The sequence below is a fragment of the Lathyrus oleraceus genome, chromosome 5 (genome assembly GCF_024323335.1).
Source record: "Lathyrus oleraceus cultivar Zhongwan6 chromosome 5, CAAS_Psat_ZW6_1.0, whole genome shotgun sequence".
Lineage (NCBI taxonomy): Eukaryota > Viridiplantae > Streptophyta > Magnoliopsida > Fabales > Fabaceae > Lathyrus > Lathyrus oleraceus.
The window spans coordinates 490,821,056-490,841,179 of NC_066583.1; positions in this window are offsets into that span (position 1 = coordinate 490,821,056).

Genomic DNA, 20,124 nt, shown 5'->3' on the forward strand with positions numbered 1-20,124 from the left:
ACTACTCATCCACTATTTTCAGGACAGTCTGTCTGGTGCCGCTTTGCGTTGGTACATGGGTTTAGACAGCGCGAACATTCGATCCTTCAATGATCTCGGCGAAGCCTTCATCAAGCAGTACAAGTACAACGTGGATATGGCTCCCGATAGAGATCAATTGAGAGCCATGTCCCAGAAGGATAAAGAAACATTTAAGGAGTACGCCCAGAGGTGGCAGCACAGATCGTGCCTGCGCTAGAAGAGAAAGAGATGACTAAGATCTTTTTGAAGACTTTAAGTTCTTTTTATTATGAGCGGATGATTGCTAGCGCTCCTTCTGACTTCACCGAGATGGTGAATATGGGGATGCGTCTAGAAGAAGGGGTCCGTGAAGGACGGTTAACCAGAGAAGAAGGCTCTTCTGCCAAATGTTATGGGGCATTTGCAAAGAAGAAAGATGGAGAGGCACATGCTGTGATCTCCCATGAGAAACCAAAAAGACCCTCTGTGAGGAGGAAGACTGTGCGTCCCGCCAGTAACCAGCACCAAGTGGCTCATATAGCACCTGTTTTCAGAGACAATCAACAGTATCAGCAACATAGCAACAATCAGCAACCACATCCGTAATATCAGCAACAACAACACCGACCGCAGCAGCAGGCCTACCAGCCTCGAAACAGTTATCAAACCAGCACGAGTTACGAGAGGAAAAGAGTCACCTTCGATCCTATTCCTATGACGTACGCATAATTATATCCCTCTTTGATAGAAAGGAAGTTGATTACTCCGAGAGACCCACCGGCTATACCTGCTAACCCCCAGTGGTGGTATAAGCCTGAGTTACTTTGTGTTTACCATTCTGGTGCTCCCGGCCACGACGTGGAGAATTGTTACCCTTTGAAGACCAAGGTTCAAGACCTTGTGAGGTGTGGTATTTTATGTTTTGAGGACGTAGGCCCTAATGTGAAGAAGAACCCATTGCCCGAACATGGGAAATCTGTCAACATGGTCCAGGGTTGCCCTGGAAAATACAAGGTCAAATATGTCAGTCATATTCAACAGTCTCTGGTCTAGATGCATCGTTTGTTATGTGACTATAGTCATTATGAGCATGACCATGATAGATGCCGAGTCTGCTCTATTAACCGATTGGGTTGTTGCCAGGTGCGCAAGGATGTTCAGGAAATGCTGGATGAAGGAGTCATTGAGATCATCCAGAATAGAAATGTTGATGGAAATGAGCCCGAGGTCAATGTGATCACCCCAGTGTTCCGGATACCCGAGCCTGTTATCATCAAGTACAATGGTAGCAAGCAGAAGGCTTCTCCCGCTCTGATCATTAAGCCTGCTGGTCCTGTGCCTTACTCTTCTGAAAAGGCAGTTCCCTATCGCTACAACGCCGTAGCAGTAGAGAATGGGAAAGAGGTGTCCTTTCCCTCTTCTTCTGTTGTGAATATTGCCGATGTTAGCGGTTTGACCCGTAGCGGCCGTGTATTTTCAGCACCGCCGAAGCCTCAAATTAATGTTGATTCTATTGAACGCCCGATTGGGAACGTTGTGAATTCTCCGAATCCGGCACTTACTGTTAAGCCCTCCTCCGTACTGAAAACTCCTACTTATGTTGTCCCTAGTGGCAATAAGAAAGAAGACTGTGATGAGATGCTGAGACTCATCAAAAGGAGCGAGTACAATGTTGTAGACCAACTTCTACAAACGCCATCCAAAATATATGTGTTATCCTTACTCTTAAATTCAGAACCACACCGAGAGGCTCTGCAAAAGGTGTTGGATGTGGCATATGTGGATCACGATGTCACTTTGGAGCAATTCGATAGCATTGTTGCAAACATTACTGCTTGTAACAACCTGAGCTTTTGTGACTCTGATCTCCCTGAGGAGGGAAGAAACCACAACTTGGCATTACATATATCTATGGGTTGTAGAGACGATGCCATGTCCAATGTACTGGTGGACACTGGGTTATCATTGAACGTATTGCCAAACTCCACTCTCTCAAAGCTATCATATCAAGGGCCTCCCATGAGGCAGAGTGGAGTAGTTGTGAAGGCTTTCGATGGGTCTCGCAAAATTGTGATTGGGGAAGTTGATCTCCCAATCAAGATCGGATCAAGTGATTTCCAAATTACCTTCCAGGTTATGGACATTCACCCATCGTATAGTTGTCTCTTAGGCAGACCATGGATTCACGAGGCAGGCGCCGTGACGTCCACCCTACACCAGAAATTGAAATTCGTGAAAAACAAGAAGCTGGTGGTGGTATGGGGAGAAAGGGCTCTCCTGGTTAGCCACTTGTCTTCCTTCTCTTATATAGATGCTGAGGATGAAGTTGGTGAAGGAGAATTGCCATCCAAGGCGCAGCGGAATTTAAAAATTTCTCCATTTAGTGATCCTTACGAATGGGCATGATCAGTGATAGAATCGTTACCTCTTGTGGCGATTCAAACCTTTGGTGCAGATCTCTGATAATGATCAAAACCTTTGATACAGATCCACGGGGCGATCATGAACGTTGAACGATGACAACGTCTCTACTCAGTCCACACGAACGGATTCCTTCAATCGCAGTGCTAGCTGTTTGTGAATGAAGGATTTGAGTGAGAGAAAGAGAGATACGAAATTCCAACTCTTCAGTTGTGTTGTATTCCCATACAAAGCTTCTGCACAAGAGCTCTATTTATAGAACCACTTGTGTGGGCTTCAAGCCAAAAAGCCCACTTAAGTGCATTTTGGCTCATATCTCATAATATGCCAAAATCACTTAAGTATTTGGTACTTTACCATATTTCGTATTCTTCTTAAGTACACCGTACCTTACGATGTTCCTTAATTATTCTATCTCTCATCAATCCGTCCTTTGTGTGTGACCCTATAGGTTTTCGCGACGTTGGCAATTATATTAAATCACGCATTTAACATAATAAACAGTGAGCGGTATCTAGCAACACATCACTGCTACCCAAGTCACGAAAATGTCATGTGATCTGACAAAACCTCCTGTGATAATAATTATGTGTATAATTACCCCTTTGCCCTTATGTCTATATTGAACACAAGGTATAGACCGTGTCACCCTTGTCCAGTTCAATATTGGGCCCATAGACATTTATCCTGTTACGCAGGATTGGCAAATTCCATCTAGGACACTCATGTCCCTCAGCATGCTTTGTGGAGTACTCATCAACTGTCTTTATGATCATCCAGTTACGGATAACGTTGGATCAGTAATAAGGCACTCAACTCTACATCTAGGATCCATAGTGGTTTCAGGTCGAAGAGTGGTATACACTATTATCACCATGAGAATAACTTATGACACTTTGCATAACTTTCTATATAGTATTCTCATAGCGGGTCAATCCGGTATAAATATTACTCCTAATATTCATACCTATGTTTAAGACTTGATAACTCTTTATCCATGATCCATGAGATGTGATCATCAGTCTACAAACATAATAGTCTTAATGATTTAATGTTATCCCACTTCACATTAAAGCTCGACTACGGATACTTTAAGAACAGTGCCCTTACGTTTAATGTGTTCTGATGATTAAGTCACACTTAATACATTAAACGGACTATCTATTCTAGGGACTTTATTAATCAACCAATAATAAAGAAAATGCCTTTTATTATTAATAAATAATTCGATACAAGTACTAAAAGTATTGGCCTCTAGGGCTTACACCAACAGTTGGAACTCCTTTCCAAGCTTTATCAATTGCTGAACCTATTGAGAAGAGGACTCCTTCATTTGCTTCCTACAAAGATGCAAAGCTGGCCATTGAGCGTGGTGCAACCGCTGGCTTAGGAAAAATGATTGAGTTAGACGACAACGAGTCCCAGGCTTGCATAGGTTTTTCTTCTGGTACTTTCAACAAGCAAGGGTTATTCAAGAGTGGAGGTTTCATCCACACTGGTCTAGATGAGGAGGCTGCTGCCGTTTTAGAAGAAGATACAAAGGATTCTGGCAATTTCATCATCCCTGAAGGGGTCTGCAACAATTGGGTCGCTGTGGATATTCCAACAGTTGTCCATAAGTTAACGTAATAATCACTTTGTTTGAAAACCCTTCTCCCATGCCAAAAGGAGGAGTGATAACATTGTTGACAACATAAATACAATGATATTTTCATTCAATAAATTCATGTTAAATGTTTGTTTTTCCAATTATTTTCCCTTTTCGCTTTTTGCATGAAATTGGTGATCACATAAAACCCTAAAAAATAAAATAAAATCAATCTTTTCATCTGCATAATGATTTGTCTTGTTTGAATTCTAAATCTTTTCATATCCAAAATCATTATGCAGGTTGATTTCTAAACCCATTGAACATAATGACCCAACACCATCTCCCAATTTTGAATTCCCTATATTTGAGGCAGAGGAAGATGATGTTGAAGAGATTCCTGATGAGATTACCCGTCTACTTGAGCATGAAGAGAAGATCATTCAACCGCATCTTGAGAATCTGGAAACAGTCAACTTGGGGTCTGAGGATTGTGTGTGAGAGGTAAAGATAGGGGCACTCCTGGAAGAGTCTGTTAAGAAGGGGTTGATCGAATTGCTACGAGAATATATTGACGTCTTTGCCTGGTCATATGAAGACATGCCTGGTCTAGATACTGATATTGTGCAATATTTCCTACCTTTAAAGCCTAAGTGCGTGTCTGTGAAGCAGAAACTCAGAAGAACTCATCCTGATATGGCAGTGAAGATCAAAGAGGAAGTTCAGAAGAAAATTGATGCGGGGTTCCTGGTGACTTCTATATATCCTCAATGGGTGGCCAATATTATGCTCGTGCCTAAGAAAGATGGAAAAGTCCGGATATGTGTGGATTATAGAGATTTGAATAAAGCTAGTTCGAAAGATGATTTCCCTCTACCACATATTGATATGTTGGTAGATAATACAGCTAAATTCAAGGTCTTCTCGTTTATGGATGGATTTTCCGGATATAATCAGATTAAAATGGCACCCGAGGATATGGAGAAGACAACATTCATCAGACCTTGGGGAACATTCTGTTATCGAGTGATGCCCTTCGGTTTGAAGAACGCCGGAGCCACGTATCAACGAGCTATGACCACCTTGTTTCATGATATGATGCACAAGGAGATTGAGGTATATATTGACGATATGATTGCTAAGTCAAGAACGGAAGTTGAACATGTAGAGCATTTGTTAAAGCTTTTCCGGCGTTTGAGGAAATATAAGCTTCGTCTGAATCCCAACAAGTGTACATTTAGAGTCCGTTCTGGCAAGTTATTGGGCTTCATTATTAGTGAAAGAGGTATTGAGGTTAATCTTGCAAAGGTCAAAGCAATACAAGAGATGCCTGCGCCCAAAACTGAGAAGCAAGTCCGAGGTTTTCTTGGCCGCTTGAATTATATTTCCAGATTCATATCCCACATGACTGCCACATGTGCGCCAATATTCAAGCTCCTCCGGAAAGATCAGTCTCATGATTGGACCAAGGATTGCCAGAAAGCTTTCGACAGTATTAAAGAATATCTGTCTGAGCCTCCGATTCTATCTCTGCCTGTAGAGGGAAGACCTTTGATCATGTATCTGACTGTTCTTGAAGACTCGGTGGGTTGTGTCCTTGGTCAGCAAGACGAATCAGGGAAGAAGGAGTATGTTATTTACTACCTGAGTAAGAAGTTCACTGATTGTGAGTCTCGATACTCAATGCTTGAAAAGACATGTTGTGCTTTGGCTTTGGCTGCTAAGCGCTTACGCCAGTATATGATAAATCATACGACTTGGTCGATATCCAGAATGGATCCAATCAAGTACATCTTCGAGAAGCCTGCTTTAACAGGGAGAATTGCCCGTTGGCAGATGTTTTTATCTGAGTATGATATTGAGTATCGAGCTCAGAAGGCTATTAGAGGTAGTATCTTGGCTGACCATTTGGCACATCAGCCTATTGAAGATTATCAGTCAGTTCAGTATGACTTCCCAGATGAGGAAATTCTGTATTTGAAAGTGAAAGATTGCGATGAGCCTACACTTAATGAAGGGCCAAAGCCTGGTTCCAGATGGAATATGGTGTTTGATGGCGCTGTAAATTAGTATGGAAATGGTATTGGGGCCGTGATTATTACTCCTCAGGGCGCGCATATTCCTTTTACAGCAAGGCTAACTTTCAAATGCACGAATAATATGGCTGAGTATGAGGCCTGTATTATGGGATTAGAAGAGTGCATTGATCTTAGGATCAAGCATCTTTATGTATATGGTGATTCGGCCCTTGTTGTTAATCAGATTAAGGGTGAATGGGAAACGAAACAGCCTGGACTCATTCCATGTAGAGATTATGCGAGGAGGATTTCAACGTTCTTTACTGAGGTTGACTTCAATCATATTTCTCGAGATGAGAATCGGATGGCAGATGCTCTTGCTACGCTCGCTTCAATGATTGTGGTTAAATTGTGGAATGAAGTCCCCAATATCACCGTGATGCGCTTGGACAGACCAGCTCATGTATTTGCAGTAGAAGAAGTAAAAGATGATAAGCCGTGGTATTATGATATCAAGTGTTTCCTTCAGAGCCAGATTTACCCGCCTGGGGCATCTGTAAAAGATAGGAAGACTTTGAGGAGATTGTCAGGCAGTTTCTACCTCAATGGCGATGTGCTGTACAAGAGAAATTTTGACATGGTTCTGCTCAGATGCGTGGATAGACACAAAGCAGACCTGTTGATGATTGAGGTCCATGAGGGTTCATTTGGTACTCATTCCAATGGACATGCCATGGCTAGAAAGATGTTGAGAGCAGGCTACTATTGGATGACAATGGAGTCTGACTGCTGCAAATTTGTGAAGAAATGCCACAAGTGTCAAATTTATGCTGATAAGATTCATATTCCCCCGACACTTTTGAATGTGATCTCATCACCATGGCCTTTCTCCATGTGGGGAATTGACATGATTGGCATGATAGAGCCGAAAGCGTCCAATAGATACAGATTTATTCTCGTAGCAATTGATTACTTCACCAAGTGGGTTGAAGCGGCGTCATATGCAAATGTGACCAGGCAGGTGGTCGTGAAGTTTATCAAGAATCAACTTATATGCCGATATGGTGTGCCAGATAAGATCATTACTGATAATGGATCTAACTTGAATAATAAGATGATGAAAGAGCTGTGTAGTGAATTCAAGATTGCACATCATAATTCTTCTCCGTACAGACCCAAGGTGAATGGGGTTGTTGAAGCTGCTAACAAGAATATTAAGAAAATTATCCAGAAGATGGTTGTTACGTACAAAGATTGGCATGAGATGCTACCATTCGCTTTGCATGGATATCGTACATCTGTCCGCACTTCAACAGAGGCAACCCCTTTCTCTATTGTTTATGGCATGGAGGCTGTACAACCAGTAGAGATGGAGATCCCATCAATGAGAGTCTTGATGGAGGCCAAGTTGACTGATGCTGAATGGGTTCAGAGTCGTTATGACCAGCTAAACTTGATTGAAGAGAAGAGATTGACTGCCATGTGCCATAGTCAGTTATATTAGCAGAGAATGAAGAAAGCTTTTGATAAGAAGGTCAAGCCTCGTGTGTTTCGAGAAGGTGACCTTATGCTCAAGAAATTCTTGTCTTTCGCGCCCGATTCCAGGGGCAAGTGGACTCCAAACTATGAAGGTCCATATGTTGTTAAGAGAGCCTTTTCAGGCGGTGCTTTGATACTTACAACTATGGATGGGGAGGATTTTACTCGTCCTGTGAATTCAGATGCAGTCAAGAAATACTTCGCCTAAAAAAAGAAAAACTGAATAGCTCGCTAAGTTGAAAACCCGAAAGGGCGGCTTAGGCAAAAATGAGCGTCTCGGTGGATTGAAAACCCGAAAGGGCGATCCAGGCAAAAGTTAGAGACACAAAAAATATATAATAATGATATATGTATCCCGCTAGATTGAGTACCTCATCCTGGGGCAATCTAGGCAAAAATTAGGGATTTGGCAAGTAACTGCATCCTGACAAGACTTTGTTCTACAACTGTCGTCCGTCAGAAATCCTTGCTCATTATCAACCAAAGCTTCAAATACATCGGATTCAGAATTGGTGGAGAAATGGTCATTATATTCAATGTAGCCCTTTTCCAATATATATCACCAATTTCAAATTTGTAAAGATCTATGGAGTCTTGCCATTCGCAGACTACCATTCTATCAAATAAATTTGAGCCTTTTATCCAATTATTGGCACTCTTATCTGTTTCTATTCAACAAATGTTTTGCATGTTTTGATTAAGAAAATATCATTGTTTTAAACGATCAAATTTTTTATAATTTGTTTTTAAACAAAGTGAACATTCACAATGACGAAAGGATACTTAGGAGATCCTCAGTGCTCTCCCAAGGGTGGTACGATCCCCAACAGGGTAAGATTTTTGTCCATATTCCTGGCATGACTGTATCTCCTCCCTCCGGAACCCCTTGTGGTTTATCCTACCAAGTGGATTTCTTGTTGAGAGTCACCTCTCTTCCCTTCAGCAGAGTAGCAATCTTTCTTCCTTAGCAACTTGGATCTTCTTTGGGCAAGAGCGGTATTTGGTGGTTGATCCCGATAAATCCTTTATCTCCTCGGATAAATTCCCCAGTAGAGTTGTTGGTGTGGTGGACCTTGTTTGTGATAACTCTCATCCCTAGCTGGAATGATTGATGATTCATCCATTGCAGAGTTCTTTGCTTCCTGGTATCTCTGATCCCCAACAGATTGGATACTCCCCGGTGAACTTGGCTTTTTCTCTTGAGATGTAGTACCGGGTGGTTGATTCCTGAACCTGGTTGTGTTAGATATATTTGTCTGTCAGCATACATCATACATAAACCACGCGCATACATGCATAATTATAACATTCAGATATTCATGTTGCATTCTTTGTCATATATCGTTGTTTGCTGTCTCCTACTATTTGGTGATATACTTCCCCAAGCAGACGTGTGTGTCTGATCTCTCCATATAGAGTCAGCCCCATAGGCAGAAAACGTCTATCCTTTCTTCCATATTCCCCACCGAGTTATATCCTCGTGGATGTCGATTGTTTTTGTTCCTTCCCGACACATATATTGGGATGGTTTTCCCCATTGAGTTATATCCTCACTGGGACAAGTCTTGATTTGGTGTGCCTATCTAGTTTGATCCTAGATCGGTCTCTTGAGACTCTTTTCCTGTTTCCCCGTGGTATATGAATAATTGCTCAATAATTAGTAATTATTATCCCCGGCGAAGTCTGTGTTTCTCTACCCTCATACCGGTAGTTGTAAACCCTATTTCTTCCCTTTTTGCAGAGTAACTATTTTTGCTCATCTTTAGTCGGTGACAATTATCTTCATTCAATATTTGGTGATGATATCCCCTCATCTGCTTGGATAATTGCCCTGATTACGCAATTTCTCCCCAGCGGATCATCTCTCGTCTACCTTGTTGTTGTTGGTAACGATTGTTTCTCCCCTGAATTGGTCATCATTATATACCTCGTTTCGGTATCCCGATGCCTTTTCTTTTCGGTCGATTTATCCTTTATTAACCCAATAACCGGTTGTGGATAATCGTCCATGCGAGTATATTATCTACGTTCTGACGGTAATAGATAGTATATCTCATGCACTCTCGGGTCTGAAGCCTTTTGTTCTTCCCTAGTTGAGTAAGATTCGTATCCCCTTTGTGGAGTCGAATATCCATCCTGTAATCGAGTTTGCGTTTAGCCCTCTTTTGGATGATGAGTGTTTTGGGAATATTCCCCAATTCACGCCTTGGTTGGTCACCTATTATATGCCCAGTAACCGGTATCCCTGGTGTTCCTTCCTCTCTGCTCCCTATTATGACTTTTTGTCCCCTGTGGAGTCAGAATCCCTGAGTTGAAGTATACCTTTTAGGTTTTCCTCAGATGTTTTGAAGTTTTGATATCTCTCACCCTTATACCGGTCTTGGATATTCATCTCTTCCTGAGCATGTTGTATCTCTCACCCTCATACATGGCGTTCAGATCACATGTCTCCTTGAGCTTATTACCCAGTAACCGGTAATACCTCGTCCCGCTGCTTCCCCAGGAGTGTCCTTGTGGACATCCCCAGCGAAGTCCCTTAGTGGATTGTTTTCATCCGGATTTCATCCGAAGTATCCGCTGTGGATAGTTTTTTGCTGTATTGGCATATTCCCCAATACATGCATCTTCGAGTCAACTCGAGTCTTTCCATTGGATCTTTTCCCTTTGGAATTCTGTTCCCCACGCTTTGAGTCGTGAGCTGCTCGCGCATTTTTATCCCTTTTCTATCCCCAGGGTCTTGGTCCCATGGAGTGAATTGCTCATATGGATTATCAGTGGCTTCTGATTTCTTTGCTTTTGTGGACACACATCTCCACAGAGTGCTACCATTTTTCATACCTACATTTGCATCATGAGGACTCTTAGGGACCAAAATTCGTCTCTTTGTTATTATTTAAGCCCATTCTACCCCGTCGAGACGAAGATTTTAACCTTTACTTCTCCGGCTAGAATGGCCTTAAATAGGGGCATCTGTAAGACCCCAATTTTGATTGTAAGATCCCTCATGGCATCATAACATTGCATTTGCATTGCCTCAAGGATCTTTAGCATCTTGGTTCCCTTTGCCTTTGGGTGGGACTCCTTGTGATTGGTTTGAGATCACCAAGCATGCTTGAATTATACATCATTGTTTCTCTTACTTTTGTTCACTAACCAAAGGCACAAAAATGTGTCACTAACATCTTTTGTTTGAAGCTTGAGTATCATCCAAGACACTTTGTGGGTTCTATTTAGATGATCAGTCAACACAAGGGAATGTCTTGAGATACTTCCAACAGGTTCAAATGGGGTCTATTCGTCAGTCAAAACGTTAATCTTGAAGGAGCAAAAGTTTGTTCATGAGCTGTCATGCTCGCTAGGCGAGCAAAATGGGTCGCCTAGCGAGTCCCAAGAAAAGCCACCAGAATCACCTACGCTCAGAGGAATTTCTTGAACTGTCATGCTCGCTAGGCGAAGCCCACGTGTTAAAATAAAATAAAATAAATAATAAAATAAATAATAAAATAAATAAAAATAAATAAATAAATAAATAAAAATATAACAGAAAATTTTTGGACTTGGGCCTCTCTCATTTGAGCCCACAGGTCCATAAAAATCAGGTTATAAATTCAGAGTTTCAGTGAAACAAAATTTCATTCTATTCCTATTACCCTGACAGGGAAAAAGATAGTGAGAGAAGAACTAACAGAGTTCAGAGCAACCTCCAGAGACTGAAGGGGACTCATCGGCAAAGAACCAATTCTCTCTCATATAAACCCTAAGAGTGCTTTGCAAACCCAACCGTGCCATTCAATTTCATCGGTCTCTCCAATCAGGTTTGCCCTTATTCCCATTACTTTATGCTTTTAATTTGAATGCTCTGAATGTATGAGGTATTATGGGTAAATTTGATACCCTTTTGATGCACGTGTTTTACAAGAGGTTTAGGCCTCCTACTCTTGGTTGCTTTTTGTGACCTTTTTGTGAATTTTAATGGCATCATTCATGTGGTTACATTTTGATTTGGGGACAACTCTTGGTTACCCTATCTTGTTTCTCTAACCTGTTTGTTGATTTTTGTTTTGTGAGGGCTCATATGACTCTTGCAGAGATGGTTTGCCTGGTGTTCCACTTTATTTGTGGGATACCACCTGGAGGTTTATTCCGATTACCTGTACTGACTCACTTTCTTTGAGGGTGCTAGCTTGAGAGATCTCTGGGCTCCTTGTTCCGTTAATTACTGTTACTTTGGATCTTTATCCGTGTGGTACTTTTACATTTTCCCGTATTTTTACTGCTTTCTTAGCTGGAAGACCTCGATAGGAGGCAATGTTTTGTGTGTTTACTTTATGTAGGTTCCTTCGTCTAGGACTTCCCTTTTGCCTGAGCGTTCCTAAAAACGCAAACAAATTCATTGATTTTTCTTCTCCTAAGAACACGTTTACTCCTTCTACTACAGGCGAGTAAGTCTCCAAAGGTCGAGCATCCGGTAGATTGCGTAGTAACGTCGTTCAACCCTTAACCCCGTAGTTGGTCGAACTACGTTTTGCTCTGATTCTCATTCCAGATGAGATACGTAGGCATAAGATGCGATGTCTTAGCGAACACACTCCCCTTAACCCATAGGTAGCCGAGCTACGAAGACTCTGATTCTCAGATTCAGATGAGATACGTATGCAGTGAATGCGACGTCCGTGCGAGTCATTTTCTTTTGACCCTTCTTTTAGTAAGTAGTACATTAGATAAACATACACGCTTTTCTCATCCCTTCAATCATGTTTGCACAAATAAATTTTCAAAAAAAAAACAACAACCTTTGCAACAAATGTGAAAAGGGCTCCCTAGGAGTACCTAGGATGCTTTTGGTGCATAACACCTTCCCATTGCATAACCAACCCCCTTACCCAGATCTCTGACATTTTTACTAGTTTTTTATTCGATAAAACTTTTAGGTTTTTGTTCGCTTTCTAACCATTCTTTTGGATAAATAGAAGTGCAATGGCGACTCGACTTGTATGGTTTACCTTGGATTTAGTCAATATCTCTAATGGTAACGAATACCCCGCTACACTAATCAAGCCTCAAAACAACTAATCAAAATTTCAAGAAAGCCTAAAACTTATCCTAAATAAAAATCGATCATAAACATCATATACTCAATGGTTTCAAAGAAAACACCTACCTTTACGATCGTGTCTGATTTAAGTTACGTTCCTATCCTTTTTCTTTGCTCTGGTTCCTCTGCTTCCCCTCTCTAATCTCCTTTTCTTTTTCTCTTTCTTGTAGGTACCACGTGGATGTCAAGCTCAAGAGACTTAGGGCTTCAAGGTGAAGAACCCTAAGTACCAGGACGAAGAGCTTTGGTGTGTTTGGATAGGGATTGCAACATCAATAGTCTAGGGTTTCTTAATCTTTTCCTCCCCTTCTCTATCTTTTTATTTAGTTATTTATAGGATTAGAATTTAAGTCAGATTGTTGTATTAGGAAGTTTATATTCGATTGATTGTAATTATAAATTTGATCCAATTAGGTTTTTTGATCTGCAATGTATTTGGACGATTTAACTTGTAAATCCAAATTGAATGTATCAGAATTTTATTAATGGAAATTTTTTACTCAAAATTATTTCATTTTAATCTGATTCTGCATCCAATTTGCGCACACTAGGTTTTGGGGAAACTGAGGGAATGCGGATTGAACTAGGTGACCCGGTGGGATGATAGATTTGGGTCACCTGATCCACTTGAAATGTGGCTTTGGGTTAGTTATCTGACCCAATTGGATTGGGCTTGATCTGATTTGGTCACCATCTTGACCAAGCCCAACCAAACAAAACAAAATCACCACCTTAATAAACTTTTGACAAAAATAGTTAAATTAAATAATATTATAAACTAACCTAATCTAATTACTTAATTAACCCAATCTAAATAATTTACTCGAAAACAAATTCACTTAATAAAAATCCAATTAACAATATTAATCAATATTTTATTAATTTAATAACATTAATCTACCATTAGTGAAAGCCCATTAAACTAAAAACTCTTAATTAAAGGCTCTAAAAGAAAACAAATGGTTATATTAAACTAAACCCTAGACTATCAAGATGGGATCAAAGACTTAAAAAGTCAAAATGGTCCCCCTTTGATTTTTTTCCGGTCATTGGGGTTGACCAGATGACTTATATGGACTTTGGACATGTCAGTGACCTAAATCTAGATTAGGAGAACGGAGGTTAAAATTTGGGCTACGACATTTGCCCTTATTTAATCAACCTAAAGTTGAGAGGATGATTACCACTAGTCCTTATCCTCTTAGGAGAATGTGATCAAATATAGAGAGAGTCCCTAATTTTGACCCCGCAGTTAGTAAATCCTGGGATTCAACACGGATTGAACAATCCCCAATATTTTGTTGGTATCTAAACTAACTTATAATGGAACCCTGGTGAGACTTTGTTGACTAACTTCAACTTGTTCAGGTGAAACTGGCATATAATTTCCATGATCATCCGATCACCGCTTGATAAAACCCTAGTAGAACCCCTTTGATTAGTTTATGCCCATCCAAGTGAGACTTTCATATGATCCCCGCGATCGTTCATTCGCACTATTGGAATTGGGCAAGACTATGACAATTCTCCAGTTGTTTGATTGATAAAAACCCTGGTAGAATCTCTTCGACCAACTTCAACCCCTCTAGGTGAAACTCGCATACGACTCATATGATCATCCCGATCATATTACGGAAATCGGGCAGGACTCTGATGATCCTTCAGTCGTTGTGATTCTTATGATAAACCAATTATTTAGAATCTTGGTAGGACTCTGACGATCCTCCGGTCATTGCGATTCTAATGATCAACCGATCATTTCGAATCTTGATAGCTCTATGACGATCCTACGGTCATTGTAATTCCTATGATCATCCGATCATTGGGAATCTTGGTAGGACTATGACGATCCTCCTGTTGTTGTATGTTGAAACCCTATGTATTTAATGGAACTTATCCCCCGTGTGGAATAGGTTACTAAGTTGGGAATGTGAGAGATGAACACCTGCTCACTGGTTGGTAACGACCATGCGAAATGACCGATATATTGGATGTGTTAAACTTGATAGGGAGATCCTTTGTATAAAAGACTTTGTTTAGCGGGTCATTTATTTAGGAAGGACAATAAGTGTTTTTTTACTTGAGGTTTTGTATTGGTATAGCTAGGGATTGGAGTTTTAGGAGTGGTCACAAATCTCGTGTTATATTATGCATTTTCATGTGGATGCATATTTTGAATTAATGTATGTGTTTATACGTGATGCTTTATTTGGGCTATCGCCTCTTTTATGATGTGTATGATGAACATGTGGGAATTGTGAAAACCGAGGTTTTAGTAATATCCCGACTCTCCAACCCCTTGAGACCTTGATATGTCCATGGACTAGTCCACGATGATCTTGATGCTTGAGAATGATTAAAACTAAGAAACTTCCGTGCTGATTAGATCGTGATTGTTGATTAAGGGACCCTGCGTTTTGAGATGTAATGTTGGAAATCTTATGATCCTTTTGACATTTTGAAATCGAAGTAGAAGACGTTTTTTCAAAAATCTTTTTATCATGTCCGATGTTTTAATGTATTATTCACAAATAATTGATATTTTGTAATCAAGCAGAAAAAATTGAAAAATAAGGCTCGAAAAATAATGCTATTTATTTGAGAAATTTGACCCTCAAGTGGGGAGATAGTACATGAAAGAGAAATTCCCATAAGGGGAGATTACTGAAAAAGCTGGAAGATGTAAAAATGGCAATGAAAACATATTAATTTATGTTCCTATTGAATTCCATGCATGCTATTATCCCAATGTCTTCAAGGTTGTGACACTTTGCTTTTGATGACGATGATTGAATTAATTGATCCCATATGAATTCCTGTTGTAGTACGACTCAAGTATTGCAGTCATATACCTTTTGGATATCCCAATTTTTTTCTTGGACTGCTCTTTTGAGTCTTAGTCCACTGGGATGGTATACCTTTTTTTGCTTAATCCGCCCTTTTGGGGTCTTTGACTTATCGGGTTTTATTATTTTTTTATACTAGTCCCTAATTTTTGACTGGATTTCTCTTTCAATTCTTCAATCCACTGGGACACCCTAATTTTTGCCTACGTCGCCCTTTCGGGTTTTAGACTTAGAGGGTTTTTGTCCTCAATTTCTAGGCATAGTATTTCTTGACTGCGTCGGAGTTCACATGTCGTGGTAACCCCGATCCATCCATGGTTGTGAGGATTAAGGCTCCACTAGAGAAGGCCTTTTTCACGACATATGGCCCTTCGTAATTTGGGGTCAATTTGTCGCGAGGATCTTTGTGGATGGTTAAGTTTTTCCTAAGCACTATCTCACCTTCTTCGAATAGACTAGTACGAACTTTTTTGTCAAACACTTTCTTCAACCTTCGCTGATATAACTGTCTGTGGAAAATTACAGCCATGCGCTTATCTTCAATGAGGTTCAATTGATCGAATCTTACTTATACCTATTCGACCTCTTCCAATTTAGTCTCCATCAGGACTTTTAGAGAGGGGATCTCAACTTCAATAGGAAGTACCACTTTGGTTCCATATACAACAGAGAAAGGAGTTTCTCCGATTGACGTGTGAACTAACTTCCTATAGCTATGTAGTGCAAAAGGTAGCATTTAATGCCATTCTTTATAGGTTTTCACCATCTTCTGGATAAGTGATAACACCGAAACACACTGCGTATTTGACTCGGATTGCACATGCTTATTAGGTTTTTATTGTCATTTTCTTGTGTTATGTTTTCCTTTTGTCCCATTTTCATATATTTTGCCCTACATGAGCCCTTTGTGAAGAAACGAAGCCAAACGAGCAAGAAATCAAAGTTTTTATGGAAATTTGTTCACATGGCGTCCAGCATGGCGGCCACCAAGGAGGGTGCCATGACGTGTAAGCTGTCAACCGGTGGTAACTGCCACGTTTCCCATAATCTTTCCATGTTGTACACACGGCGGGCGCCTTGGCGGGGAGGGCGGGCGCCACCTTTGTTGGCACGATCCCACTAAGGGAAGTTGGAGGATAGTTTTGTCTATAGCTAGCTTTTTAGAACTTCTATAAATAGGCGTTTTCATTTCACGAAAAAGTATCCAACTTAGTTCACAACACTAATCCTAAAGTTCACCATTGTAAAAGCGATAATCCATCACATCGGGGGGTTATCGCACTTGAGTTGTAGTTAGGTTGGAGCAATGTACAAACAATCTTGCCGCCATTTTACTTTCCAGTTGTAGCGGTAAATTCATGATCATAAAGTTATAGATAAGCTAGACGTCAATAAAACCAGAGTTGCCACCGCATTTTTATTGTTTCCAAGGGAAAAGGGAAAAGTACGAACAAAACCCAAAAGTAAGAAGTTTTTAAATCAAAACTAATAAAATGTCAGAGATTACAGGTAAGGGGGTTGGTTACATAGAGGGAAGGTGTTAGCCCAAAGTGTCCTAGGTACTCCTAGGGAGCCCTTTTTTGTGTGAATATGTATTTCGTATAAATGGATGTATACAAATAAATAAAATGGGGGGATGAGAAAATAATTCAATAATTATATTTTTGTGTTTGACAAGACCTTCAGACTTGTGCCTACGTACCAACATAAAAATGAGGGATCAAAACCTCGTAGTTCGTGGTATAAATTTCAAAATGGGTGAATTGCTTTTAACAAAATTAGGTTTGAGAGACAAAAAGGCCTAAAAATGGTTTGAATGAGTTAGTTCTTTTTGACTTTTTGAAAGTTTAAGTCAAGTATAGTTAAGTTTATTTACAAGTTTGATTAAGAAAAGAAGTTTGAAAATGCAATGGCATAAGGCTAAAGTTTCTATCTTTTTGCAAAGTGGTCAAAGTTTAGAACAAAAATAGTTCAAACAAAGAATATTTTTAAAAGGAGGGAGATATTTTTGAAATTAAATAAATGGGGAGAAGATGAAGAGGCTAATCATATGCACAAAATTAAAAGTTGAGAGTTGAAAAGATCTTACCAATGGGCAGTAATCCAATAGACAAGAATGTCAATAGAAACCCAAATTCCCTCGGACATTAGAATCAAACAACACACAATGCACAATTATATCAACTTGAAGAGAAAGGCATCAAATAAAGATAGCCACATCCAAGCTTAGCCACTCCATGATCTTCTTCAAGATAACCCATGTAACAGATGAATTCCACAAGTCACGGGTTTAAAATAACAACTTCACAATGATCATGTTGCAGATGAACTCAAAGAGGTCTTCAAAGATGTATCATATGAAGCTTCAAATTGCAAGCACTTGGTTTCACAAAAGTTGGCATTGGCCAAGTCCTTTAGCATATGGAGGTTGCCTAAATTCTAAGTCCATTTGTCCAAGATCAAGCCAACAGTCCACACAAAAGTTTTTAGGGTTTTTGTTATTATTATGTGCATTAATGATCAAGGACCACACAAGCAAACAAAATATGCACAAGAAAATATCACACAATATGGTCCAAGTGGAAAAAGTGAAAATGGCATTAACATAAACAATTAAAATGATATGAATAATGGCAAATGAATAAAGACTTGAAATTAAATTGCATTAATGTAAATGGCTTGAAATTAAATGTTAGTTGTTAATGAGTTAAAAGTTAGTATTGTTTTGCTTTTGCTTTTTATTTTTAAGTCATTCTTTGGAGAACACTCAACCCACTTATCACAAGCATGGATCCTTGAACCAAGACATCTTCCAAAGGAAGGAAAAAAGGCCAAGTTTCCACACAATACCATGAAAGAGGGGAGACTTACAATCTCACTAACTAGAATGCTATGCCTTTTGTGTCAAAATTTAGTGCTATGTTAAGCAATCGTAATTGGACTTATGTAGAAGTCACAACTATTTGAGGTCGGGCAATAGAATTTTGGTGTTAATGCGTATTAGAGACATAGTATAATGGAATATGCTCATGAAACATACCACACACAAAAAGAATATGCAAAATAGGTGGCCTAATCTCATCCATACTTATGTTGATTTTTCAATCAACTAGCCTTAGGACTTTGAGATATCATAGGCCAAATGAGATGAATGTATAAAGAAGGGGAATGAGATGAAGAGGGAGGGGAATGTATCAAAAATCAAATTGGTCAAAGGAGGACTTTTACCAAATTAATATCATCCATTCATTTTGGGAGATGGAATGTACATTCCATCAATCCCCTAAATCCAATGATATTAACTTGACAAAGTCAAATCAACCTTGACCAAGGCCCAACAACAAGAGTCAAACTCATACAAGTCATCACAATTGGTCAACACAATTAATTGACATTTATTCAAATTAAAAATACTAAAATAATACATTTAAATTAAATATGGTTTGTCAAATTCCTAAAACCTTATCAAAACACCAAAGAAATGGCCATGAGATTTATCATAAGTCAAACAAGGTCAAAGGACCTTGGAGAAAAAATTTCAGAATTTTTAAAGACTTAAAAGTATTTTTAAACAATTAAAAACAATCACAAAATCAATTAAATCATGAAAAATATTAATAATGATCCAAAAAATAATTTTAATTCAAAATATGAAAAAGGAAATTATTTGAAATTTTTTTGGTGAAACTCTCATAATTTTTGGATCAATATTAAAATTAATATGAATTAATGAAAATAAAAGGATTAAAACAAAAATAAAAAAAATCAAAAAAACGTGAGCCACTTGATCTCCCTCATTAATTGAGGTGACAGATCAAGTGGCCTAAAACGTGCATTCCACCAAACAAACGAGTCATAACGCTGCAGGGATGGTAATCACAATGGGCGCTCAGGATTAAAACATTTTGGATGGATCATGTGGATGGGAGACGTGCCAACGCATCGCCGGAGCCAGAGCTCATGTCTTCTTCTCCGGTGAGTCTCATAGGATTGCTCCACCCTCAACCATCACCAAAATAAAAAAGAAGGACATGATCTGAAACAAAAAATGGCGAAGAGCACGAATCTGACCTCAATTTCAACTAACCACAAATATATAAAAACATATGAGGAGTTGAATTTTGAGGTGTGTCAACTGAGTTGCTTCGATTTGACCTCTAAGCAACTCAATTTTCTTGCCTACATTGGTAGGACTTCCGACAACCAAAGATCCAATAGAATTGAGTAGAATTGAGTGAGAATCGAAGAGATGAAGTTTTCTAAAAATTACCTTCAATGCTATGCAGAACTTGATGTTGCTTGCTTCAAACACGATCTGATCACACTTGAGAAGCTAGCAGGAAGTGATTGGCAAGGTTGCAAGGCTTTGGATCCTGGAGTTCTTGAATCTCCAACAGTTGAGATTCAAACTCAAATTTCAAATTGAAATTTCTCAGGTTTTCCTTTAGAATGAGAGGGTTTGAATTGGGGGCCAAAGTTGGCGCGCAAGGTGTGGTTCAAATGAGCTAAGAGGCCTTCTATTTATAGCCAATTGAAGTGTTATTTGCAAACTTCAAAATCTGTCCAAATTTAGCAATGTGAATGGCACGAGTGCATGGGCATGTACAAGCCCATGAG